Source organism: Grammomys surdaster, unplaced genomic scaffold (genome assembly GCF_004785775.1).
Source record: "Grammomys surdaster isolate TR1022 unplaced genomic scaffold, NIH_TR_1.0 126035, whole genome shotgun sequence".
In the NCBI taxonomy this organism is placed as follows: domain Eukaryota; kingdom Metazoa; phylum Chordata; class Mammalia; order Rodentia; family Muridae; genus Grammomys; species Grammomys surdaster.
The window spans coordinates 6,371,468-6,377,528 of record NW_021620848.1 but is presented as its reverse complement, the minus strand read 5'-3'; positions in this window follow the sequence as shown (position 1 = coordinate 6,377,528).

Below are 6,061 nucleotides of genomic sequence, written 5' to 3'. Positions count from 1 at the left end.
AGGGAACTTTAAGAAAAGCAAAGCCCGAAGCACTAGGGGAAACCGGTTCAGAAAACAGAGGAAAAGGAAGTCACTAAATTCTGAGTAATTGAAGACATGTCCAGACTTCACAATGGCTGCCTATCTGCAGCTCTGTAAGGAGTTGAGCTAGTGGGGAGGAATTCTGGGTAAGAAAAGTACACTATCTCATTAAAGGGATAATTATTCCTCCTATTTCTTGAGCACTGATTACGGTGGACCTGCCTTCCACCTTATGATTCCTTAGTCACACAACTGACAGGCCAACTGGAATCTTACGTCTCCATACAGACTAGAGATTCTGTTCTCTCTCTCTCTCTCTCTCTCTCTCTCTCTCTCTCTCTCTTTTTTTTTTTTTTTTTTTGGTTTTTCGAGACAGGGTTTCTCTGTGTTGCCCTGGCTGTCCTGGAATTCACTCTGTAGACCAGGCTGGCCTCGAACTCAGAAATCTGCCTGCCTCTGCCTCCCAAGTGCTGGGATTAAAGGGTGTGCATCACCACCGCCCGGCGAGATTCTGTTCTCTTGATTGAAGAAAAAAGTTTCCCTCTTAATGGGCCTTGTAATATATGATTGTTAGGTCCAAAGTTCCCCTCCCACCCCCAATGGCAGTGCTAGTGACAAGGTCCTAAACTGAAAGCTTTAGGGAGGGGGAACAGAAGAATTGACCTACAGGTGGCTTCCTGTTTACCAGGAGCATCCCTTAAACCACCAGGAACCTCTCTTAATTGACCCCAAAGGTCAACAAGTCGGCTACCTTAGGCCTCAGCGGTCAGTTCTCATTCAATCCAAGCAACCTGCATCAACTCAAAGACCCCACCCTATTGACAAGAAATCTGCATTCTTTCCCATCATTTAGCTCTTCTCTCTGCCCCCAGACAGATAGTCTAAACAGTGTGATCTCCAACAAACCTTCCTTTCTCCCCTTGAAGCGGTCTAGTTAAGTGATTTCACTATACCCTGGCTTACAGCGATGGAGCTCAGTTGATTGTCTGTTGTGATTAAAATCGAAAGATAAGGGTCAGGAAGAAGCTCAGCGGGTAAAAGTGCTTGCCACTCAAGTCTGAGGACCTGAGTTCAATTCCTAGCACCTGTAATCCAGCGCACACACAATAATATGGGGGAGACAGGAGAACTGGCCCAAAGCCCACGGACTTGCTATCCTAGAGAGCACAGCACAGCTGTAGGAATGAGAAAGGCTTTGGGCTTTTCCCCTGCCTTGGGCTGGGGAAATGGCTCCACAGTTAAGATTGCTTAGGAGTTATGAGAAACTTGTGAGTTTGGTTCCTAGCAGCCATACTGGGCAGCTCTAGGGAATCCAACTGGTTCCTTTAGGCTTTCACAACCACCTGGACACACACACACACACACACACACACACACACACACACGAGTTGGGAGAGAGAGAGAGAGAGAGAGAGAGAGAGAGAGAGAGAGAGAGAGAGAGAGAGAGGAAAAATCCCTGCCTAAACACAAGATAAGAAAGAACAGATTCCCAAAAAGTTGTCCTCTAATCTCTACACCAGTTCCTTAACACACTAGTACCTGTTCTCCTTCTTTTTCTTCCTCAGTGAATACATGACAAAAAGAGATGAAGTAAAGGGGACTAGAGAGAGGTCAGTGAGCAAGAACTTGCATAGCTTGCTTGTACCAGGCCCTGGATTCAACCCCAGCCTGATCACCATGACCACCAAAAAATGGGGAAAGGGTGGAAGAGATGAGGGAACAGGATACTTTGCAAACATACTTTGTTTGAAACCGTTATAAATGATATCTAATGCTTTATATATTGCCTTTTAAAATAAAATTAAGCCGGGCGGTGGTGGCACACGCCTTTAACCCCAGCACTTGGGAGGCAGAGGCAGGCGGATTTCTGAGTTCAAAGCCTGGTCTACAGAGTGAGTTCCAGGACAGCCAGGGCTACACAGAGAAACCCTGTCTCGAAAAACCAAAAGAAAAAAAATTAAAGTATAATACAGAAAAATGGTGACTCAAAACTTGATAACCACTACTATGAAGCACAATGTTACAAGTTGAATCTGTTCCTTGATTTTATGCTGATTTGAAAATTTTAAATTTGATGCTAAAGTTTTTATTCACGTTTGTGTTGTGGACTTTTTCAGTTTATAGAGCCAGGGGCATGCTTTGTTTAGATTTAAACTTGCTTCATTAAAATGTGAGCTAATGTCATGGGTCTGCTAGATTTGTTTTTAATTTTTTGAGAAAAACTATCAAGTTCTCGAAAGTTAAACTAGCCGTTCTACTGAGTAAAGGCCTTGTTTATTAGTTGCCAGATTTTCTGCGTGACACTGTTCCTGAGGAGATGTATGCAGACAAGTCATCCTAACAGCAGACCAAAGTTAAGGTCACCACTCACCGTGGTGAACCAACGGACAAAGTTAAGGTCACCACTGATCGTGGTGAACCATTACTGGGGTTACTCACAAGCATATGAGTGAGAGGTCAGTTACAGAGCAGACATGGCTTACAGACAACTGCATCACCAAAGCTCACCAGAGCATGGGAAGCAGCTCACAACATCCAACACATGGAGGCTGCTCAACAGGTTGTTGTGGGTCCTTTAACCCAATTGGTCTGAATTTCATCCAGGTAGCTTGGATGGTCTGAGACTCTTCTAGACATCCCATCTTGTCTCCACGTGTCTTCTGCAGCTCTTACTGCTTGGTCATGCCTGTGCAAGAAGAGGCCAAGTGAAGCTGGTCAGTTTCATGGTCTTCCAGAAGTAACTGTTCACTTCCTCAGCTTAACAGCTTCGATCCAGAATGAAATACATTATCTTACCTTAGAACACCCTGTGTCTTCATAAAGAGGGGAGAGTTTGAATCTTGGAAGACACTCCTTCTGATGAGTCATCCACTCTTCAGACTTCTTTGCTTCATATACAGATTTGGGGCATGCCAAGAACCAGCATCAGCTTGGGAGAGGATCCTGAGGAAGGGGTGTTTGGGAGCACTGGGAGAATGACTCCAAGTCAATGATGGGGTGAAAGCTGACAGCTCTGTAGTCTGCTCAAGATGACTCTCTAGATAGCTAAACTCCTGCAGACCAAAGCCCCATCTTTTATTTGCATAAGCTACTTTCTTAGGAATTACATATCAATTTAATCCTTTACCCCAGATTCTCTTTTGATTATCCCACAAATCACTGTTTTATGATCTTAGCCCCCTGATTCTTAGAAAAAGACAGCAACTACATTTTTTTTTTTAACAAAGCAAGCTCTATATGGTTTATTGGGCACAGCACTCATAGTTGCCAAATCTAGACATGGAGGCAATTTTTATGTAAGAAAATTAGCTTTCTGTTTTCCAACTCCTTCACAGCATAAGCATGGCTGTCCTGGAACTTGCTTTGTAGACAGACCTTGAACTCAGAAATTTGCGTGGCTCTCAAAGGTATGTACCACTAGGCCTGGACCTAAACTCACTCTATCCCAGGCTAGCCTTGAACTCAAAAATCTTCCTGCCTTTGTAAACACAGACAATAAGCTTAGCTGGGTGGGATCCTGCCCCAGGATCACCATTCCCTCTCTTCCTGGCTTCTTAATTACTTGAACCATAAACCTTGTTTTTTTAACTATTTCTTTCTCTTTCCTGACTCATTAGTGCAGCTGCCTTGGGTTTTTGTTTCATTTTGTTTTGTTTTCTTGTTTTTTTTGGTTTTGTTTTAGGTCCATGAATTCCCTCATATACTTCCTATTGCATCCTTGTATTTTACATTGTTGAGAAATCCTATTTATATATTCTTGAATTCATGTTTTCAGAGTTCTTTCCCACAAGAATGAGTCTACATCTTACTTGTGCCAATAAACAACCATGTTCTGGGTCAGCAGGATGGCTCAGCAGGTAAAGGTGCTTGCTGCCAAACCCAAGGACTGATTCAATGTCTGGGACCCACAGAGCAAAAGGAGCAAGCTATGACAAGTTGCCCTCCAATTTCTACATGCATATGTGCTACTCCTACATACTATATGTCCAGTGCACATCATGAGGTGCTGAATAAGTAACAAATGAAGTATTGCCTCTTATGAACGTACCAAATTAAATCAGGAACACATAGACACATGTAGGTGTATCAAAAGCACTCCAGATAGCCCAGGGCCCACCACAAGTGTCTCAAAACCAACAGACAAAAGAATGATGTAATTCTCTTCACATGAGATATAGAAAATGAAGTAGAGTATATTAGTCAGGGTTCTCCAGAGGAACAGAACTGAATTAATAGAATAAATATGTGAATTTGTGTGTGTGTGTGTGTGTGTGTGTGTGTGTGTGTGTGTGTGTGTATCTGTGTGTATCTGTGTGTGGGGTGTATGTGTCTGAGTATGTTTGAGTGTATTTAATGAGTCTAATCTAGATATTTTAATGTAGAGATTTAATCACTCTAATGAGTGACCTATAGGATGTCACTCTGAGTAGTCAGACAATGGCTATCTCCCAATGCATAGGTAAACAGCTGCTCAGTATATGAGACTAGACATCTGACAAGTCTCAGTCTAGTGGAGGAGTCCCAGGGGATTCCTAGAGAGCTGGTGGTCTTTAGTCTACATTGGAATCCTGAAGAAGTAGGTTCTGACACCAGTGAAGGAGTACCTTAGCAACAGCATAGATGAACCTGCCAGCAAGGGCAAAAGCAAGCAGGCAAAAGCAAAAAGCTTCCTTCTTCCACCTCCTTTTATGTGTGGCTGCCACCAGAAGATATGGCCCAGATATGGTGGATTTCTCATCGCAAATGATCCAATGAAGAAAATCCCTCACACGTGTTCCAAGATACTTGGGTTTTAGTTCATTCTCGAAGCAATTAAGTTGACAACCAGGATGTTACACTGAGGACAATTGCCTGCCAACCATCATCAAGTCATCTGATGCAGCACAAGATCTACAGAAGAGGACCTTATGGCATGAGTAGTCATGAGACGTGGTCCACTTGACTTCATCTGGACCCAGTAAACACAGAACCAACTCCCTGCCCTGAACCTGTCTGATCTTTGGCAGGCTGGTGCTACCGCAGGTGTGTGAACACAGTTATGTCAAAGTGTGATCTGTGGGGACTCTGATCGTGTCTTTAACAGGGCACCTTCTGGCCCCTTAGCCCTTTCTCAGCCATTCTATAATATATATATATATATATATATATATATATTATATATATAATTGTGTGAATCAGAACACGTAGACCTGAGAGTTAATATGAGCAGTTAGTCAATTTGTGACAGAAGACCCTGTGATTGCCAGGAACCATGAACACCAAGTGAAATCTGCAGTACTTGGTGAATTAGAACCAATGAAGCAGACATAGCTTGTGAATTTATTGTTTTTGATAAACTTTGACATTGTGGAAAGACATAAACACATCAATCCAGTTTCCCAGACAGATCACCCATAGCGGTTAACATGGCCAGTAGGATTCCATCTGTCCAAGAAGGAGACAGACATGTAAACATGCTGCTGGCAAAAATAATTGGTATTACATGGAGTTTTCATTTGTTTTTTGTGTGTTTTTTTTTTCAAGTAAAATAAACCATTTGGTGATAGAGATAAAAACTGAAATCCTACCAAAGTCACAAACGCAGTCTCAAAGCTTGCAGCTGTTACCCAAATCCTGGCTCACACTATAGTGTAATCCGACCCTGGTGAGAGTGGCACTTGTCTGCAGTGCTGCACGGAGGCATACAGAGAGTGATCGAGGTCAGAGAGCTCTGCCCTCCATGTAGGGCCTCATTGCTTAAGGAATTGGTTGACAAAAGTAGGACCAATGGAAAGCGTAGCAAGCCTCATCATGGTCCAAAATTTCATATGTAAGGCAGGCTATAGCCAGCTCTATTGACAGTCAGGCATTGGAGGCAGGAGGATTACTGTAGGATAAAGACTACCCTGAATTTTTTAGCCAGGCGGTGTTGGCGCACGCCTTTAATCCCAGCACTTGGGAGGCAGAGACAGGCAGATTTCTGAGTTCGAGGCCAGCCTGGTCTACAGAGTGAGTTCCAGGACAGCCAGGGCTACACAGAGAAACCCTGACTTGCAAAACC